The sequence below is a fragment of the Herpailurus yagouaroundi genome, unplaced genomic scaffold, assembly GCF_014898765.1.
Source record: "Herpailurus yagouaroundi ecotype Mexico unplaced genomic scaffold, PumYag 77, whole genome shotgun sequence".
Lineage (NCBI taxonomy): Eukaryota > Metazoa > Chordata > Mammalia > Carnivora > Felidae > Herpailurus > Herpailurus yagouaroundi.
In genome coordinates, this window is record NW_024412388.1 from 11,755,247 (window position 1) to 11,777,060 (window position 21,814).

The 21,814-nt window shown below is 54.6% G+C and overlaps 1 protein-coding gene across 1 annotated transcript in view; it reads right to left on the bottom strand.

Annotated features, from left to right (window-relative positions):
• FAM131C (family with sequence similarity 131 member C) overlaps positions 1 to 326 on the bottom strand; it is a 19,399-nt gene extending 19,073 nt beyond the window's left edge. Inside the window, exon 1 of the mRNA XM_040462323.1 lies at positions 214 to 326. The gene's annotated coding sequence lies outside the window, so the exon portion shown is untranslated. The remainder of the gene's footprint in view (positions 1 to 213) is intronic.
• Positions 327 to 21,814: the final 21,488 nt, after the last annotated feature.

Below are 21,814 nucleotides of genomic sequence, written 5' to 3' on the forward strand. Positions count from 1 at the left end.
TGGGGGTGCCCGGCGCGGGCGTGGCGGCGGGGGTGCGGGGTGACCCGGGCCGGAGGGAGGGAGGGAGCCACGGCGAGCGGCGGGGAGCCGGGGAGAGGGGATGGAACCTCTGACCCTCACCCGTCGCCACCTGGTGACGGGGGCTGAAGGTCAGGGAAGGGGACCGGCAGCGGGGACGCGGAGATTCCAGGATTTGGGGCACAAAGCACACACCTTAACTTAATCGGGACCAGACGCCTGGCGCAGCGCAGTAACACCAGTTCCACTCCGCCCATTGAACAGGGGAAGAAACTGAGGCTCACCGAAGGCTTGCCTGAGGTCCCTTAGGCTGTGAGGCGACTTTGAGGGTCAGCTCCTCCTCCGGGCCCACTGGCCGCACAGAGGCTGGGCGGGGCTTCTTCTCAGCCCTGGGTCCCTTCTCATGGGGCAACCGCGGCTCACTCACGCGCACACGCTCACGCGTGTCCCACGCATCCGTACCCACTCATGGACACGAGCTCGCATACACTAGCACACACATGCGGCCATCCGCGTTTGCACACGTCTTACACACTCACACACCCAGCTCCTGAGCGAACCTTCCCTTGCACAAGCACTGCAGTGCCTGAAGCACTGGCTTGCACTCGTATCTCACCCCATCTTCACACCTACACCTACCTGGGCACCTTTTTCAGGCGAGGAAGCCAGCTGCGCTGGCTGCCTTCCAAAACCTGGCGATGGCCGTGCAGGGTTGAGAGGCATGAATAAGGTTTGAGGCATGAGCGTGGGCTGGAGCTGGAGGCCTCCGGCAGGGCAGGGTCTGGGCCTGGCGGGACTGCCAGGGGGGTGGGGGAGGGTGCTGACCTTTTTGTCTCCCCCCACCCTCCCCCCCAGCCCCAGGCCTGCTGCCCTGTCTGAAGTAGGGTGTGGATGGAGAGTGCCTCTAAGCATGGGTGTCAGCAGACCTGGTGTGAATGCTGGCTCAGTTCACACGAAGTTGTGTGACCTTGGGCAAGTTGCCTCACCTCCCTGAGCCTCGGTTTTCTTATCTGTTAATTGGGGGTAAAAAAAAAAATCTCACCTCACAGGATTGCTGTAAGGATGAATGAGAAATGTAGGCAAATGACTGGCACATAGTAGGTACTTAGGGCTAAAAATGAGTACCAGTGACGGTGAACACAGGTGTGGTGCGTTCTTGCCTCACCAAGTTTCTCTACGCCCACGGGAAGCCTGAGGCATCTTCATTCAGTGAATGTGCGTGAAGTGCCTACTATGTGCTGGTGTGAACGAGAGAGATGTGCCAGCCTTAGAGTCAGTGCTAAGTTCAGCCACGTGTGCTCAGAGCCCCCCATGTGCTGCCCCTCTCAGAGCAGCCCCCACCCCCCAACTCTGGCCTGAGGGAGGATAGCTCTGAAGGGACAGTCTGTCCAGGTCACCCTGGATGTCTCCGTGCCTTGCACAGTGCCAGGTGTGGGCCTGCCCTGGTGCGGAAAAGGAAAGAAGAGAGGAACCCTTCCTGTATGGCCTGGGGCGGGGGGGGGGGGGGGCAAGGTGTCCTTTCTCTTCTTCTTGTCGTGGGGTGACTGGGCTTGGCTTGGAGGGATGGCTGTGACTCACCATGACGCAGGACGCTGGTCACAGCTCCTGATGTTCCCAGCTGGCAGCCTAGCAGCTCTGGGGGCGGGAGGGACGGTGGGGGGCGGGGACCCCACCGAGAACGGGGCAGTTCGCAGGGGAGAGGATGCCTGGGGAGCCCACTGTGCCCCTTCAGCCTAAGACAGGGACAGGTGGATGAGGCTGGGCAGTGGCCCCACGCAGAGTCCCCCGCTCACCGTCTCAGAGACATGACCAGGGTGCGGTGGGGTGGCCCTGGCTATCCCAGCCTCTGGCATTCATGCTGGTCAGCTCCACGCTGACTCAATCCTGTCCGTGTGCAGACTGGTGCTCAGAGAGGGGCACGGGCTTGCCCAAGGTCACACAGCAAATTGATAGAGAGTCGAACCGGGGTCGCCGGCCTGTCGGCCCAGCTTGGCACTCACTGCAAACAGGGCCTCGCAGGGGTGGGCCGCTCCCCCTTGTGCGCCCACATTCACCTTCCTAGTCCTTGGAATTTTGCTGAAGCTGACGATTCCCAGATTCCCAGACAGCTCTAAGATGTGTGGTTGTCCTTCCCCGGGGGCAAGCTGTCCTTTCCCAGAGCAGCCTACAGTCCATCTGCCCTGTGACCTTCCATTACCCTCCCCCCAGTCCCCTTCTTGCTTCACCATCTGTGGGAGAGCAGGGAGAGAAAGAGGCCCTCATGAGTGAGGGGACCAGGGGAGAGAGTGCCCAGGCGGTGCCCTGAATCCCATTCTCCCATCAGGACTTTGGGGATCCATCCAGAGCCCCTGCTTCTATGGCCTGCCGCTGCTGTTCTTAGCAACAGACATTCACTAGCCAACGCTGAGTGCCTGGCCCTGGGCTGGGCGCTGGAGCGTGGAGAGCAGACGCTGCAGGGGCCGACCAGAGAAAGATCAATCAATCGGAGGCTTACAGCGATGAATCACACTCAGTCTAAGCCCAGAAGCTTCTGGGATCGGGGGTGGCATGGCCGGGGTGGCCCCCCCCCCCGGGGGGAGCCATGTGCATAAAGAGCTTGGGTCAGTGTGGACAATGGTGTATCCCCATGCCAGCCGAGTGTTGTAAGAGCAGAACTGTTTCTGCCAAGGATCGTGGGGATGCCTTCAAGGTGTTGGTGACCCTGCCGTGGGAATTTGAAGGTTGAGCGGGACCTCGGCAGGCAAAGATGGGGGAGTGCTCTGTGTGCACAAAGGTATCGAGGCAGGGATACTGAGGGGCGTACAGGGGACTGGCTTTTCTGATGTCTCGGGGGGGGGGGGTGGCCAGTGGGAGAGGACAAGACTTCTGGGTTGCCCATCTCCAGGCCTCACACATCTCAGTACTGGTTTCTCAGGAAAGCAGTTGGAAGCCCAGCAGATCTGCGTTTGACGGGTATGCCCAGAACAGTGCCTAGTGGGTGCTCGGTAAGTATTCGTTAACCGAATGACAGAAAGTGAGACTTGTCCAAGGTCACACATCTAGAAACTGATTAGGGCCAGGACTGACTCAAGCAACCTTTCCTTCATCCAACTGATGTTTCCTGAGCACCTAGTATGCGCCCAGCCCTGCGTAGCACTGATTAAGCATCAATGAGACAGATGAGGTTCCTCTTCACTGGGGGAGGGAGAAGAGCCGGAGGGAGGGAGGCATTAATCCGGTAATGGCCCAGGTAAGTTGAGAATCACAACCCTGAGAAGTGCTAGGAAAGAGCTGTTGACTGTGGAAGAAAGGGGCCTTATCCGGCTTTAGGCGCCTCAGGAGGCATCTGGGGGAAGAGATGGTGACCGAGTCCACAGCCGAAGGGGGAGTGGGGCTCGGCCTGGCAGCCTGAGTGGCATGGGCAACAGTCTGAAGGGTCGGGAGGTGGGAGGAGGGACAGACTCCCAGGAGGACGAGAGGACTGTGGTGGTGGCTGGAGCACAGAGCGGGAGGAGCAGGTTAAAGGAGCCGGTTTCCACAGGGTCTCACACGGAAATCTGCCCTTTATCTAAAGGGCAACAGGAAGCCCCATGCTCTGTTTCCTCCTCTGCACACCGAGCTTCCTTCCAGTCTCCCAGTCTCAGGTGCTGTTGAGACCCGGACCAGCCTCCCCAGTCCTGTTTCGCTGGAGGCCCAGCCCTGCCTGGGGCCTTTCCAGGAAGCCTGAGAAAGAAAGCCGCTCTCAGCTCCAGCCTCGGGCCTGGGGGCTTCTAGCTGGAGTGAGGTGACAGGTCCGAGCCCTCCCCCTGTAACCCTCTAGGCAACAAGCTGAACTAGATGAGGTAGGGAGGGAGAGAGAGAAAGAGAGAGAGAGGACGGCGAGCCCCCCATCTGATTGGGGAGGCAAAGTCCTCAGGGAGCTCTAAGTCTGACGGAGGAGACACAGCCACTGTGCCAGGCACTAGGGACACTGGGAAGAGACCAGCCCCTGTCCTGGAGACGCCCCCAGCCTGGTGAGGAAACAGGTGCACTAAATTTCTCTCTAACGTGCCCGTCCCGGGCCTGGTCCGCAGTGGCTGCTTCATGACAGGATCCCTTTCTCAGGGTTCAGAAGTTGAGATTCTGACTCCCTGGGCGTTGGATCTCTGCAGGCAGGGAGGAGGTCCCCCTGTTGGGACCAAGAGAGACAGGTGAGACACCGGAGCTGGCTTTCCTGAGTTGTGAGTGTCATGCAGGAGGTGGCCACCAGGGGGCAGCCCAAGACAGCATCTTTATTGCCTTCCTCTTCCTTCTTCCCTTGGCCAACTGACCCAGGAAGTACCATGCTGGCGACTCAGACCCAGCCACAGTTCAAGGCTGTGCGTTGTGCGACCTGCACAGGGGTGCCCAGCTGAGGGGGAGGGCACTAGAACCCTTCCCATCCTCTGGTCAGCAAGCCCTGAGCTCTGGCACGGGCTGTGCCTGCCTCCATATGGGGTGCCTTTTTCTTAACACAAAGGTGTCACCTATTTATTAAGGAGCGCTGTCTCCACCCAGATCTGCCCAAAGTCTCCTATAGGCTAGCAACACTCCTGAGCTCGGACATCACCTGGTCCTGACCCCCACTGTGCAGAGTGGCGACTGAGACCCAGGAAAGATGGAACCCCCACAGCCAGTGGGACTCCAGGCTCCACCGGGAGGGTTCAGGTGCTGGGTGCTACCTCTGGAGACCAGGCTGTGCCTGAGAAAGAAGGCCGCAGGCTGAGCTCAGACTATGTGCATTCCCAGCACAGGCTTGGGACTGAGGGCTTCTAGCTGGAGTGGGGTGACAGGTCAGAGTCACCCCCACCCTCCACCCCACTTCCCCCTAGGCAACAAGCTGGACTAGGTAGGATGAGGAGAGAGAAAGGCAAGCCTCCAGTCTGATGGAGGAGACACGGCCACTGTGCTGGGCGTGGGGGAGACTGGGGCAAGACCAAACCCTGCCCTGGAGAAGCTTCCGGTCTGTGAGCAAGCAGGTGGTGTGTGTCCTTAGCACTTGGACAGACATCCCCCAGCTGTTCCACGGACAGGCTTTCTCATGCTCATCACATCCTCAGTGGGGGAGAGTCCCGCTGACCCAAGAGGGGCCACTGGTGAGGACTTGAGGGCAGTTTCGGGTGCTTGGGTTAATAACAGCGACAACATAATCATGTGCCAGCTGCTGTGCCGAGACCCTTTCTGGTCCCGTCCTGTTAATCCTCCCAGTAACCCCAGGGGTGGGTCCGAGTCCTGGCCACACTGCAGCAGCCCTTAGACCCCTCACTTTCCCCTCTACCTTGACCTCTGGGGGGATTCTGAGCCTGGTAACTCCTGGGGACGGACAGCATCCCCTCCAACCCTGCTTCGTGATGTTTGCACAAGCTCTGCTCCCCCCTTGATCAGTCCACATCACACGTGTCCCTCGGTGTCACCACATAGGTCTTCCTGTTTCTCTCCCTCATTCATCCAATATTTATTAAACCTGTGCCTGCAATGTGTTGTCTGCCCAAGCAATGGGATACACTTGGGAGGAATCAGACAAGTCTCAGCTGTCTTGGGGATTAGAGAAGTTGTCGGCACACTATAATCCTTGGGCCAAATCCAGCCCTTGGCCTGTTTTTGTCAATAAAGTTTTATTGAAACATACCCACGCTCACTTGTTTACCTACTATCTATGGCTGCTTCACCTTACAACAGCCTGAAATGGGGGGCGCCTGGGTGGCTCGGTCGGTTGAGCATCCAACTTCGGTTCAGGGCATGATCTTGCGGTTTGTGAGTTCGAGCCCCACGTCGGGCTCTGTGCTGACGGCTCAGAGCCTGGAGCCTGCTTTAGATTCTGTCTCTCTGTCTCTGTCTCTCTCCCTCGGCCCCTCCCCCACTCATACTCGGTCTCTCTCTCCTTCAAAAATAAATAAGCATTTAAAAAAATTAAAAACAAAACACAACAGCCTGAAATGGTATGGCCCTCAAAGCAAGAACGATTTCCTATCTGGCCCTTTGCAGAAAAAGCTCGCCAATGTCTGACTTAGAGTCTGGCAGCGAAGAGATATGAACAAGTCGCTAAGATAAATACAGATATTGACGGATTGTGAGAAGAGGCAGGAGGGGCGTAACAGGGGGGCAGGAATTGAGACGTGGGGTTAGACTGGCCACCACTGCTTTTCACCTTCCGCCTCTGATACCCCGACCAGGTCATCCAGGGCAGGACGTGCATGGGCAGCATACACAACGTGCCAGCCCACTGGAAGGTCAAGTTTTGGAGAGGAGTGGCCTCCTGGGTTGTGTTTATGCCAGACAGGGGTGAGGGTCCTGCTGATGTCTGGGGCTTGGATCACGGCCCTCATTCTCCCATTACCCAGCCTCGCCTGGCCTCACGCCTCACAGCTTCTATGTTCTCCATCTCCCCCGGGGGGGGGGGGGGCGGGTAGAGCAGAGCAGGAAGTTCTGTTCCTTTTACAAATGGGACAACAGAGACTCCTCAGGTTTAATGCCGTGGCCACCCCTTGCTGAGCTGCCGAGATCTCGATGTCGCGGGAGAGCCCCAGACGGTATTTAGGACACCAGGTTCTTTCCCAGGACTCATGTGAGCAAGTCCATTCCCCTCTGGGCCTCAGTCTGTTCACCTGTAACCGAGAGGGCTGGAGAAACAAACTTACAAGCTCTTTCCTGGATCTGCCAGCCGCACGCCGGGGCTCGCCCTCTCCAGGCCTCGGTTTGCTTCTGTACAGTGGGGAGAGAAATGCTGCAGCTGGTCCCAAGCCAGGGAGATCACAGATGGGAAAGTGCTTTGAGCTCAGAGGAAGAAAGGAGCTTTTTAAACCCAGGCGGTTATTAGGGTGATGGGGATCAGTTGCGCACTGATGTTTGGAAGGCCCCAGGGCAGTGTTTGGTCTGACCAGCAGAGGGCACTGTGGGGGAGGCTCTGGCCAGATTCTGAGCTGGAAAGCCTTTGTTCCTTCTAGAACAGGGACTCAGGCCCTACTGTGTGCCAAGCTTGCCGAGCTGAGTGTGGGGACATGGCCGTGAATGAAGGGGACCTGAGATGCTCCCAGTCTAGGTTTAGCGGGAGGCCTGGAACAAACAATTCTTGACACGGAGATGGGAGCTATGGTAGGAGCCAGACAGGCTTGGTGACCCCCTTGCTGGAGGCTCAAGAGAAACTGGGAGGGGTGGTCCAGCCTGAAGCCAGGGTGGGAGGTCTGGGCTGGAAGTCAGAGGGGTGACAAGGGGAAGGGAAGTATGGGAGATGCCTGGGTTTGAACTCTGGCTCTGCCCCCTACAGAAAATTACTTCACCTCTCTGGGCCTCGTGTTCCTCGTGCAACAGCATCTACTCACTGCGCTGTGGTGAGGTTCAACCAGCTGGCTGATACCTCCGGAACACCTCTAAGGCAGGGTCTGACCCACCCAAGTTCCTTAAATGTTGCTGTTGTGACCTCACGTTGATGCTTTGGATCTTGGCAGCTGAAGCCATGAGGGGCTTGTGTCCACTTTGGGGGAGGGTGAGGAGGACAGGGCTGAGGATGGGGCCGCCTGGGGAGGGAAGAAGGAAGAGAGGACACACAGCCTGAGAGATTGGGGGGAGGGGTGCAGAGTTGGGGGAGGGTACAGTGAAGCAAGGGAGGGAGTTTGGAGGAGGAAAGAGCAGCCCCAAATTAAACTCCCTTGCTGAGTCACCTCTCTGGCCCCCTCCTCAGCTGTGTGCCCTTGAGCACACCCCTGGGCCCTGATGAGCCTCAGACCCCTGCTCTGTAAAATGGGGGAATAACTCCTGCATGAAGGGGACTTTAATGATTTTTCAAGCCCTGGCCTGGCTCTGGGAGGAGCGTAAATGCAGCCCCCACCCCCATTGAGAGGCCTGAGAAAATTGAAACTTAAAAGTTTAAGTTATGGGAAACTGAAACCTAACCAAGCTTAACCAGCTTGTTCCACTTCTGTACAATTGCTTGGCGCGCCCGTGTATTCCTGATCAATCATTATTGCCTGGCACATCCGTATATTCTTGATCAACCATTGTTACTTGGCACATCCGTGTACTCCTGATCAATCATGGTGATACCCGTACCCCCGGTTGTGGTCTGACCTAAAGGCAGGAACCAATCGAATACTGTTAAGTGTCCAACTTTAAACACCAACCAATCGCAGCTCTGTAACTGTGGAAAATTCCTGATTTCCCCATGACTTGTTTGTACCTGTCTGTAAAAGGGGTGTAAAAACCTCTCTCAGGGCCTCTTGGCGTCACCGGCAACGGGGCCGCAGAGGTCCAGGTTCGAACCTGCAATAAATGACCCTTGCTGCTTAGCTTTGACTCTGGACTCTGGTGGTTCGTTTTTGGGGGTCTCTTAGACTCTGGCTGTTTCACCATCATCTCCTATTGTGCCCCACGAGGGGCTGCATCAGGCTCTGTGCCCATAGCCACCCAGGCATTCTGCTTAGGCACCAGCCGGAGAGGAAAACCCCTAAAAGCGAGCACAACGCTGCTGGTCTCCCTTGCCCAGCCCTGCCCAGCCCGGCCCTGCCCGCTCCTGCTTTCCCAGTCCTAGAAGCGGGTGGGAAGAAATCACACTTTGGGAAAGGTTTTTTTTTTTTTTTTTCCCCAGTGGGTGGGGGCAGCAACCAGGTCACGATGTTGCTGACAGAGGGGCTCCCAGGACTCCACAAGGTGTCGGATGTTCCTGCTCCAGCAGGTAGGATAGAGGGCATCAGAATCCACTGGGAAGCCGGTTAAACATGTAGATTCTGGAGCTGCCACCCCCCCCCCCACCCCCTCAGGCCCTGACTCCCTAGTCAGCTGAGGAGCTGGGGTTGGGGGCATCTGAGGAGGCCCAGTGGTCGGGCTTTGAGACCTGCCAGGAGGGCCAAAGCCTGTCTGGGGAGGAGTCCGGGGTGGGCTGGGGAGGAGGTGGGCTTCTGGGCTCTTTGTGACAATGGGGGACACTTCCAGCAGGCTTGGGGGCCTCGAGGGTGGCAAGAAGGAAATAAGGGAGTCAGAAGTGCGGGAGAGGAAAAATAGCGACCGCCTGACTGGCTCAGTCGGTGGAGCACGTGACTCTTGATCTCGGGGTTGTGAGTTCAAGCCCCATCTGGAGTGTAGAGACTTAAAAATAAAATCTTTAAAAACAAACAAACAAACAAAGAGGTGTGGGAGAGACGGTGGGGCAAAGACACACACAGTGACGGCACATCCAGCTAAAAATAAAAATTCTTGGGGCCCCTGGGTGGCCCAGTGAGTTAAGCATTCGCCTTTGGCTCAGGTCATGGGCTCACAGTTCGTGAATTTGAGCCCCGTGTGTTTGGCTCTGGGCTGACAGCTCAGAGCCTGCAGCCTGCTTCGGATTCTGTGTCCCCCTCTCTCTCTCCCCCTCCCCTGCTCATTCTCTCTCTCTCTCTCTTTCTCTCAAAAATAAATAAACATTAAAAAAAATAATAAAAATTTTTGGATTTCCGTCTCACTGGGTGACGGTCCTTATGCACACTGTTGCTTTTGGTCCTTGACCAGCCTAGGAAGTGGGGATTATTCGAGGACCATTGTGCTGATGAGGAAACAGGCTCAGAGAGGCAAGGCTAGGATTCCACACCCCATGGGCCAAAGGGGGGGGGGGGGGATATGTGTCAGCTGGGACTTTGTCTAGGGCTGGTTCCTTTGGGGACCCTGAGCTTCAGAGTAGAGTCACTGTGATGCCTCCGTGGCCTGGGGACTCAGGCAGGATGAAGGTCATGGCTGCACAGGAGCAAAGTCACACCTTCTGATCCTGGAGGTCTGGGGGAGGGGGTCAGTCATCAAGAGTGTTTGCCAGGCCTCGGACACTGAAGTCGGGGCTGGGGGGGGGGGGGGGGGGGACTGGGAGACAGGGCGTCAGTGACAGTAGCCACTTGTTCCCTCTAGGGGAACCACAGGGTCTTGCTGCAGGCACCCAGGCCCTGCTGTCTCCCTGATTCTCGCGTGGAAACCCATACGGTACCCTAACCCATGACGGAGTCAGTCAGGGAGGCTAGGGCTGCTCATCTGTGTGTCCTGAGGAAGTGCCATCATGGGACTGTGGCCTACCTTCCCCTTTGCCTACCACTCAGAGGATCTCGTTCAGAGTCAGGCCCTGGAATGGAGAACCCGGTCCAAACTTGGAGATGAAGAAGAGATTATCGAGGCTGGTGGTGGTACTGTGCCAGAGGTGGAGACAGGTGGGGAGGCGGGAGCAAAACTCTGTAGGACCTCAGGCTCCCAGCCTCCGAAACCCTCTGGTGGGCGGCTTGTTGGGTAATTCTTGGTCCCCAACTGGCTAGCTCCTTCCCAGGCCAGCCTGCAGGCCATTTCCAGCCCTCAGCCCTCTCCCCACGGTCTCTTCTCGTCCTCCCATTGTCAGCCCCCTCCCCATATCTCCCTAAGCCTCCCCCCACTGTCAGCCAGGGCAGCAGGCCTGGAGCACTTGGTGCAGGTGACGCTTTCGACCTTCTAACACTTCCTCTCCTTTCTCTGTGGGTGCCTGCTGGGGAGGAGGAGGAAGGAGACACAGGAGTTGGGGGGATTGGTGCGGGGGGGGCGGGGAGCAGAGATGGCGAGAGCAGATCTCCAATCTGCAGGAGAGGGGAAGCAACTCTGGGAGGTTGGACAGAAAAGGGACATTCCACTGTGGCCAAGTGAATTAACCCGGCCCTGACCCGGCCAGGCTTACAGGTGGCCGCGAGGATGCGGGGGTGCTGCACCTGGCTTGTACTTAGTGCCCAAGGAAAGTTCGCTGTTATCAGCATTGGAGCTGATGGCCTCTCGTGACCTTGTCTCACCCCCTCACTTCTCACCAGGGACACCACGACTCAGAGAGGGTGTGGGTTCTGTCCCGGGTCACACAGCACTCAGAGCCAGCTGGGCTGGCGCCTCCCCAGGGTGGGTCCCTCAGGGGCGGGTTCCATTGTGCTCTCCCCAGCAGGAAACCGCTGTGCTCAGCAGCCTGGGCAGCGGGAGAGGAGGAACAAGTTTGGCTACGTGACTGGCAGGCCCCGGGGGCTGAGCCAGGCCCAGCACCAAGAAAACAACCTGCTGGGGGCCGCCTGGGCAGGGCCGGGGTGGGGGGGGGCACTAGGATGGAGACCGCCCTGCCTGGGGAGGGAGGCTGTCCTGGGACGAGGCCTGTGCCCCAAACCCACCAGCAGGGAGGCAGCGGGATGCTGACCAGAGGCTGCCCAGGCGGGGAGCAGGCATGTGGGCAGCAGGTCCAAGGGGTACACAGAGCACATGGGGGTGATTTGCACAGGCTGATTTGCACCCAGCTTACAGGAAACTGGGTGGCCATGCAGGAGGGCAGGAGGGCTCAGCCCTGGCCATGGGCAGCTGACTCCCAAGGGGCCCATGCCCACAGAAGCAAAGGTCCAGGAGAGAGGAGCTCCCCTCTGCCAGAAAGCCTGGCTGTAGGACTTGGAAAAGGCGGAGTCCTTCTCTGGGCCTCAGTTCCCCCTGGGGACTCATGGAACCATTGTCTCCCTCGCTGCTAGAAGAGGCTCAGGGCTGGCTGACTCAGGGCCCGGAAGCCAGTGGCGAGGAGAAGGCCCCACGGGCCCAGGTGGCCCCTGGCGTGGCCGGTCACCACGGGGAGAGCACTGAACGCCAGACCCAGCAGTCAGGATTTGTCAGGAAGCAGAGTGGGGCCGCTGAAGGATTCAGCACAGGGGAGGGGAGTGATCAGCTAAGGCTGCTGGGAGGGACCAGACTGGAGGCCAGGAGGACAGAGAGGAGGCCCCAGCTTGGGCAGCAGCAGGGGCCTGGAAAAGGAGTGGGGAGCCAGGTTTAATGCAGGTCAAGTAGATGAAATTAGGAGTACAGGCACAAGTGGGCGGCCTGGGGTCATTCCCAGCTCCTCCTACCAGCCTGACGAGCTACACACATATCCACGGTGTGTTAAACTCCTTGCATCTTCGTTGAACATAAAACAAAGCGAGCTTGGAACTGGCAAGGAAGCAGGTGTCACAGGGTGACCCTGGGAGCTGGGGGTGGCAGGTGGTGGGCGGAACCTCAAGCCAGAGGGGGGAGACCTGGGTCCTGGATGCCAATCAGTGTCATTAGGGGAGCTGCTTCCGCAGCCCCGACCCATTGCTTAAGGGAAGGGAACTGGAAGAGAAGACCCTGCCTGGAAGAGAAGTCCCCTGCGTCTGGGATGAGCCGTGACCTTAAACTTGGCCACAGTCCGTGACTGCCTCACTCCGCTCTCTGAGAGAGGGGGTCCCTGCCCATGGCAGATCCATCCCAGCTTATCACCAGTCTCCTTGGACTCTCATCGGTAAAATGGGACTGTAAAATGGGACTATACTGGTGCTTGCCTCAGAGGGCTGATGGGAGGGAAAAATTAAACCATGTGCAGGGAGGTGTGGCATGGACAAAGCACCTCACACATCTGGCTGCTGGTGTAACAGGCTGTGGTCTCACCTGGGCCCTGAGAGGCAGATACAATCTACCAATCATGCAGAAGAGGAACACTGAGGCTCAGACGGGTGACGGGGATTTGCCCACGATCACCCTGCAATTCTCACTATACAGCTCCCAAGCCTGGCTTCTCTGCATGGAGATGGCTGGGGGTGTGTGAGGGGATGGGTGGGGGCGGTAGGCTGGGGGTAGGATCCTCATGCCCTTCAAGTGGTATGAAGGAGTGAGGACCCGGCCCTCCCATCCCCGCCCCAGCCCTCTTCTCCATCTCCCCTGGCCTGTCTCCCCTCCCCTGCCAAAGGCAGGCCCTGAGACGCATCAGGCCAGCAGCCTCATAAGCATCCCTTTCTGACTCCGCTATCCCTCCTTGGGGCTGCAGAGGCTCTCTTGGCTGTAACCCGAATCCTTTCTACCTTAGCAACAGCCTCTTTCTTCCCCCACTGCCCTCTGGGCTGGCAAATGGCAGGCATTCTTACTGAGACGCACGGCAGCCCACTGATGTGGAAGAGAAGCCACGAACTCCTTCTCCAGGCATCATCTTTTCTGGCCCAGGGGCACCCGAAGCTCTACCAGCCTCCCCCTCGAGAGGAGCTACAACTCAGAGGAGTTGCTGTGGACCCAAGAGAGAAATCAGGCAGAGAGGGCAATCAGACATCTGGTTCTAAGCAAGGGTCCATGATCATTCTCCCCCAGCTTCCTTTCTTGTGCCCAAATCCAGCAGGACCAGAGCATTGAATGCCGACTGGAGCCAGGCAGGAGCCAGGCGGCTTCTCCTGGCACACCTGGCCAGGTGAGAAGGCAGTGAAGCCAAGAGCCAGCTCATCGCTTGGGTGCAAACAGCAGCCAGTGGGGAGTTGGCAGGCATCTCCTCTGCCCTTTCCCCGGCCCCCTCCCCTTGAGCCCCGCCCAGGGGAAAGAGGGTGTCCTAACTTGTTGGAGGAGTTTCCATCCCACACCTGTGCCCATACCGGGTGGGTGTGTGGGGTTGATTGAAGGGGGCCCACAGAGGATCTTTGTCCTCCAGGCTGCCCCCCCACCAACTTCTCTTTCCTGGTGCTGGGAAGGCGCCAGGGTTCTTGGAATGCCGAGGCCCCCACCTCATCCAACCCATCCCAGATGCCTTTGCCACTCATTCCCAGGGCCCACGCCAGCAGAGCAGAGCAAGGGCAGTCTGGGAGCTGGATCATGCCCTGAAGGAGGGCCCCCTTGGCTCCTGTTCCCACCAGCTGAGAGCTGTGTCCTTTAGGAGAAGGGTGCAGCTCCAAGGCTTCCAGAAGCCGGAAGAAAACAAATCTCCACCGAGCATGGGGACCCTATGCCCTGAAGTTCACAGATATTGTCTGGGAGGTGGATATTGCTGCCTCCACTTTAAAGATGGGAAAAGTAGGGGCCCCTGGGTGGCTCAGTCAATTAAACGTCCGACTCCTGATCTCCGCTAGGGTCATGATCCCAAGGTTCATGGGTTTGAGCCCCACGTTGGGATCTGCGCTGACAGTCCTTTTCTCTCTCGGCCCTTCCCCCACTCATTCTCTCTCTCTCTCTCTCTCTCTCTCTCTCAAAATAAATAAATACACTTAAGAAAAAGATGGGAAAAGTAAAGGGCACCTGTTGGCTCTGTTCCCGATCTCAGGGATCTAAGTTCAAGCCCCACTTTGGGTATAGAGATTACTTAAACAAATAAAACTTAAAAAAAAAAAAAAAAGTTAAGGGTGGGGAAAGTAAGGCTGGTTGCATGAGAGCTTGGGCTCTACCTTATGTGCCCCTGTCTGCCCAATCCCCGGCACACAAGAGCTCAAGGTGTACTTGTGGAGCAGATGAATGGAACTCGGAGCAGGTAAGTGACCTGGTCAAGTTCACACAGCCAGAAAGTCCCTCAGCTGGGGATTAACCCAGGCTAGTCTGAATCCTAAACTCGGGTTGTTTTCAAGAACTTAGGCGCCAAGGTGGGGGCATCACCCACGCACACGTGAATGTGCGCCCCATCCTGCTGTCAGATCCTGCTCACGCACATACATGCACCTCCACGCACAGCCCGGGGCCGAGAGCCCCCACCTGCCATACCACTCAGGCCCATGTAATGGGCCCTCCCCCTGACACCACCAATGGGCACACAAACTTCCTTCTGTGCTGGCCTCTCACACCCTCCTGCCGCCACCTCCTCCTTCACGCCTGGAGAAGGCAGGACGGAGCATGCCTTCTTCCACCCCCACAGCCTTGGCACCCTCGCTGCCTCCCCAGGCCCCAGGAGCCACATTGGCATCGCTGCTCTGGAAAAGGCCGGGCAACTACAGAGCACCCCTGTTGGGAGGGCACCCCCAATAGACCTGCTTGGGGACCAGCTAGAGTCTTGGGCAGGGTGGGCAGGGGACTCGCTCTCCAAAGCAGGCTGTACATGGAATGGGCCCCTCCTGCTTCCCCACTAGTGGAGGCCCCCCAGGCAGGGGTGGCCAGGGAGGCAGGGACCCCGGGAAGTGTAGCTGGCTTGTGCCAAACTGTGCTTTAGACTCCACGCAGTTTTTCATCGAACCCAACAGTAACCCTGGGAGATAGGCACTCATTTATCAGGTACCAGTACGATTCTCATTTTCTGGAGGGGTAAACTGAATCCCAGAGAATTAAGTGCACTTGCCCAAGGTCCCCAGTCCCCAGCATGCAACAGGTATTTGCTCAATATTTGTCTAGTGGATGAAGTTGCAAGAGGGGAAGTGACTTGTCCAAGAGGCTGAAAGAAGGTAGGATTTGAACCCGGGTCTGACTCTGGAGCCTCTTGGCTTCCTCTGTAGCTTTGGGACAGATCGACAAGGCGTGGCTGACATTGGCTCCTCACAGGCACCCCATGTGACGCGGCTAGCTCTCCAGGGCTCCATAAAGCAGCCCCTGACAGCCGAGCCCTCCCTGTCAGGCTATGCTGGGCTCCTGGGAACAAGCGCAGTTTCACGGATCGCCAACATCACACGAGGCTGCTCAACGACCTTGATGGATGAAGACAAAAGCAAAACCTCCGGGAGCCTGGGTGGCTCAGTTGGTTAAGCTTCTGATTCTTGGTTTCAGCTCAGGTCACCATCTCACCGATCTCACCGTTTGTGAATTTGAGCCCTGCGTCAGGCTCTGTGCTGAGCTCTCAGAGCCTGCTTGGGATTCTCTCTCTCTCTATTCTCTCTCTCTCTCTCTCTCTCTCTCTCTCTCTCTCTCAAAATAAATAAATAAACTTAAAAAAAAAAAAAAGAGAGAAAGGCAAGACCACTCCGTAATCATGTCTGAACACAGACAAAAGTAACCATGGCCCAAACCACGAAAATGACCAGATGTCCCTCTATCTGGCTAAATGAATGACAGCTGCCTCTTTGCCAAACACAGCTTTTGCTTCAATTCATTCCTCTTCCCTTCTAGATTAAAATGATCAAGATATGGGGCGCCTGGGTGGCGCAGTCGGTTGAGCGTCCGACTTCAGCCAGGTCACGATCTCGCGCTCCGGGAGTTCGAGCCCCACGTCAGGCTCTGGGCTGACGGCTCAGAGCCTGGAGCCTGCTTCTGATTCTGTGTCTCCCTCTCTCTCTGCCCCTCCCCCGTTCATGCTCTGTCTCTCTCTGTCCCAAAAATAAATAAACGTTGAAAAAAAAAAATGATCAAGATACCCAGTTACAGCATTATCCCTGCTCCCTGCGAGTGGCCAATCCAGAGCGAGGATCCACCCCCCTGGAATCCTCCCCAGGAGCACCCATCTCCAGCCCAGACCCTTTCTTAGACCCCACCAGCTCCCTCTCACCGGCCTCTTCTGAGGGGTGTGTTCTCCCTCCTCCCGGAGAGCAGGAAGCCCAGCGTTGTTGGGGGCGTGGTTCTGGTGGTCTCTGGCCGGAAAGCATCTGCAGTCTTAGAACAACTGAGCAAGATGTGTTTCCTCAGCCCATTTTGTTGATGCCTCTGGAGCCACGGGCCAGGAAAACAACAGCCTCTGATGAGGCGTGACCCCGGAGGGAGAGGAGCCTGTAAGCTCCCTCTGTCCCCAGGAGGCTGAGGCTCAGGCTCTCGGGGCTGGGGAACGGTGAACTCCTGCAACACCTGTCAGCCCCATCCACCACAGCCCAGGTGTGGGCCTTGAAACCCCCTTCCACCACCACAACCACCAGAAATGGGCATCAGGCATGCGTGTGGGAGGAGCAGAGGAGGAAGTGAGCGCTGAGCCAGGAGTCAGAAGACCTGGGTTCAGGCCTTGCTTCCGCTTCTCATTAGTCACGTGACCTGAGCCTCAATTTCTACATCTGGATAATAGGGTGCGGTGGGGTGGGCTCAGTGGATTAAATAATGGGGGGGGAGGAACCCCTCCCCAGCTAGGATCACTCACCCAACTCTGTGTTATAAACTTTTCAGTGGTCAGGACAGAAACCTAGTCTCCCCTCAACTCCTGGCTCCCTTGGGTCAATAAGCCTTCACCTCCTAGGCTTGATGTTGCGGTGACCCGGGGAGCAGGTGAGGGGCTGGGGTCCCATCTGTCCCCCGTCACTAGAATCCTGGCTATGCAGAGGACAGTACTCGTTGGAACCTTTCCTCAAAGCTTGGGGCTCAGGGCTCAGCGCCCCCACACCCTATCCGTCCTCTCTGTCGGGGACCGCGTCCAAGTCAAACAAGATGGTGCCCGAGGCGCCACAGGAAGGGCCCCGGGGCCTGTACAGAGGACACTCTGGCAGAGGCCGTTGAGGAAGAGAGTCTCTGTGGCTTCGTTCAGCTCCACATCCTGCTTCTCCTGTGACAAGAGGATGTGGCCTCCCTCCATTCGGCCCGGGGCAGGAGCAGAGGAAGGGGGCCAAAGCTGAGGGATTGGAATGAGCCAAGGATTCGGACCTTTCCTGAAAGGAATTGTTCAGCACAGAAGGTCAAGGAAGTTTTGCTTTCCCTCAAGTGTAGCCCCGTCTTTGTCCAGGAAGCCGGATGGGGTGCCAAACCCACCTCCCAGCCTCACCCATTGGCCCCCTCCTCCCTCACACCCCCTCCTGATTCCCCAGCACTTCTCTGTGAAGACACATCTTCATTCTGCCTGGAATGCCCTTCCCTCCCCCGTCATTTGCTGGGTAATTGCTCCACATCCTTCAAGCCTCAGTTTAAATATTATTTCCTCCTGGAAGCCTCCCCTGGTTGGATCTCCTTGCAGTGTACTCCACAGCTCCCTCTGCTTCCCCTTCCCAACCTTGATGTCCCTCAGTTGCACCCAGCTATCTCTCACCCTCCTCAAGGGTAAGGGACAGCTTCTGTGTTGTTAGGGCAGAATTCCCAGTGCCTGGGATGGGCCCGGAATACTATGGGTGCCACATAAATGTTTGATGATGAGTAAATGCAGCAACAGAGACGTGGAATCGCAGGACCAGGGACCTTGTGTTGCGAGAGCTTCTGATGGCAAAGCTCTGTGCAGGGCCTTGAGATTAAGAGAGCCTGAGATGAATAGAGAAAGGGTGTATTCTGGGCACAGCCTGGGCAAAGGGAAGGAGATGCCAGTGGGAAATTATGGCTTTTGTAGGGGCTTCCGTCTCCAGGAATAGGGGGATAGATATTTTGAACGAAATGTCTACTGAAAACAATTGAAGTCTCCAGAGCCAATTCAAAAAGATCATCTTCTTAAAACCATCAACCAATTAACTAGGTGGCAAAAAAATTCCCTAGTGAGAATCTAGGAGAAGGCAAAAATCCAGGGGGGAAAGCCCAGGGTAGAAGACCACATTTGCCTTGAGGGCATTTACCAATCTGGAAGAAATGGCCTTGAAACTGAGTTTGGTTTTGGCAGCCTTATGGGAGGCCAGGGAGGAGACAGGACAAAAGGTAAGCCCAGCTTTTTGTCCAAGATGGGGAACCTGATACCTGGCATCTTCTTTAAACTGAGACATCCTCAGAATAAGGGTGAACCAGGAGAAAACCAAGCCTTGGGGTGCCTGGGTATCTTAGTCGGTTGAGCATCAGACTCTTGGTTTCAGCTCAGGTCATGATCTCACAGTTTGTGGGATAGAGCCCCACACTGGGCCCTGAGCTGACTGCGTGGAGCCTGCTTGGGATTCTCTCTCTCTCTCTCTCTCTCTCTCTCTCTCTCTCTCTCTCTCTCTCTCTCCCCGGCTTACTCATGCACATGCATGCACACACACTCTCTCTCTCAAAGTAAATAAACTTTAAAAAACAAACAAACAAAAAACAAGCCTTGAGTGAGCCCAAGCACCTGGGTGACTCTAATTTTGAACTTGAATTAAAGTGGCCTTGGATTAAAGTGTCTCCAGGTGCTTGGTAGAAGCAAACAAAAAAACTCACCTGCAAGGAGGTATCATCATCTCAGGCCTCAGGTTATTTTCACAAATCGTTTTCAAACGCTGAGCAGAACATAGTCAAAGATAACCAGACACACAAGGAAATAAGACACAACGAGCAAGAATCAGCACAATCAAAAGACGACAGAGATAAGAAGCATGTAGCATGAGAGAGGTGTTAGCTATAATGGTAATCATATTGCAATATATAAATGTATCAAATCAACATGTCCTACACCTTAAACTTATACAATATTATCTGTCAATTATATTTCAATTAAAGAAGACAATAGAGATAGACCACAATGACTTTAGTTATTGGAATTATAAAGAAATTATGGCCTTAGCATCACAGGTTCAAAGATCCTGATGGACAAGCTCCTCTTAAAACTCATATGGAAATGAAAGGGACCAGGGTGCCTGGCTGACTCAGTCAGTAGAGCCTGTAACTCTTGATCTCAGGGTTATGAGTTTGAGCCCAAGGTGGGGTGTCGAGATTACTTAAAAAGATAAAATCTTGGGCACCTGGGTGGCTCAGTCATTAAGCATCTGACTTTGGCTCAGGTCATTATCGCATGGTTTTTGAGTTCAAGTTCCACATGGAGGGAGCTTGAGCCCCACCTCAGGTGAGCTCGTGTCCCACTTCATATGAGCCCCACTTCTCTCTCTCTTTTTCTCTCTCTCTCCACCTCTCGCTCGCTTACACCCTCTCTCTATATATGGGATAGAATTGAGAGTCCAAAAACCCACACGTTATGGTCAATTGACTTTTTAAAGTTTATTTATTTATTTATTTATTTATTTATTTAGTAATCTCTATGCCCAACATTGGGCTCAAACTCATGACCCTGAGATCAAGAGTCACATGCTCTTCCAACTGAACCAGCAGCCAGGCACCCCTGGCCAATTGATTTTTTTGTTTTAAGTTTATTTAGAGAAGGAGAGTGTGGGGGGAGGGGCAGAGAGACAGGGAGAGTGAGAGAATCCCAAGGAGGGTCTGTGCTACAAGCATAAAACTAGATGCAGGGCTCAATCTCACAAACCATGAGATCATGAGTTGAGCCAAAATCAAGAGTCAGACAGTTAAATGCCTGAGCCACCCAGGTGCCCCATCAATTGATTTTTGACCAGGGTGCCAAGAAAATCCAATGGGGAAATAGTCTTTTCAAGAAATAATGCTGAGACAACTGGATTTTCACGTGCAAAAGAACGAAGCTGGACCCCTCTACTTCACGCCCTTTATACCACATGCATCATTAACTCAAAATGGATCAGAGTCCTAACTCTAAGAGCTAAAATGATACAATTGTTAGACAAAAACAGGCATGTCCTTGGATTAGGCGACTGTTTCTTAGATATGACATATGAGTAGAAGCCAAGAAAAAGGCAGAAAATTGGACTTCATCAAAAATAAAAACTTTTGTGCTTCCAAGGACCATCAAGAATTGAAAAGACACCCCAGAGAACAGGGAAAATATTTGCGCCTCAAGTATCTCATAAGGGCCTAGTATCTAGAATATATAAAGGATACTTAGAGCTCAATGATAAAGTGACAGATAACCCGATTTAAATACGGACAATGGAATGGACATTTCGCCCAAGAAGATGTGTGAATGACCAATAAGCACACGTGAAGACACTTGACATCATCAGTTATTGGGAAAATGTAAATCAAAACCACAGCGATGGCACAAAAACAGACACATAGACCAATGGAATAGAATAGAAACCCCAGAACTAGACCCACAAACGTATGGCCAACTCATCTTTGACAAAGCAGGAAAGAACATCCAATGGAAAAAAGACAGTCTCTTTAACAAATGGTGCTGGGAGAACTGGACAGCAACATGCAGAAGGTTGAAACTAGACCACTTTCTCACACCATTCACAAAAATAAACTCAAAATGGATAAAGGACCTGAATGTGAGACAGGAAACCATCAAAACCTTAGAGGAGAAAGCAGGAAAAGACCTCTCTGACCTCAGCCGTAGCAATCTCTTACTCGACACATCCCCAAAGGCAAGGGAATTAAAAGCAAAAGTGAATTACTGGGACCTTATGAAGATAAAAAGCTTCTGCACAGCAAAGGAAACAACCAACAAAACGAAAAGGCAACCAACGGAATGGGAAAAGATATTTGCAAATGACATATCGGACAAAGGGCTAGTATCCAAAATCTATAAAGAGCTCACCAAACTCCACACCCGAAAAGCAAATAACCCAGTGAAGAAATGGGCAGAAAACATGAATAGACACTTCTCTAAAGAAGACATCCGGATGGCCAACAGGCACATGAAAAGATGTTCAGCGTCGCTCCTTATCAGGGAAATACAAATCAAAACCACACTCAGATATCACCTCACGCCAGTCAGAGTGGCCAAAATGAACAAATCAGGAGACTATAGATGCTGGAGAGGATGTGGAGAAACGGGAACCCTCTTGCACTGTTGGTGGGAATGCAAATTGGTGCAGCCACTCTGGAAAGCAGTGTGGAGGTTCCTCAGAAAATTAAAAATAGACCTACCCTATGACCCAGCAATAGCACTGCTGGGAATTTATCCAAGGGACACAGGAGTGCTGATGCATAGGGGCACTTGTACCCCAATGTTCATAGCAGCACTCTCAACAATAGCCAAATTATGGAAAGAGCCTAAATGTCCATCAACTGATGAATGGATAAAGAAATTGTGGTTTATATACACAATGGAATACTACGTGGCAATGAGAAAAAATGAAATATGGCCTTTTGTAGCAACGTGGATGGAACTGGAGAGTGTGATGCTAAGTGAAATAAGCCATACAGAGAAAGACAGATACCATATGGTTTCACTCTTATGTGGATCCTGAGAAACTTGACAGGAACCCATGGGGGAGGGGAAGGAAAAAAAAAAAAAAAGAGGTTAGAGTGGGAGAGAGCCAAAGCATAAGAGACTGTTGAGAACTGAGAGCAAACTGAGGGTTGATGGGGGGTGGGAGGGAGGAGAGGGTGGGTGATGGGTATTGAGGAGGGCACCTTTTGGGATGAGCACTGGGTGTTGTATGGAAACCAATTTGACAATAAATTTCATATATAAAAAAAAAATTAAAAAAAAACAAAAAAAAACAAAAAACAAAAACAAAACAAAACA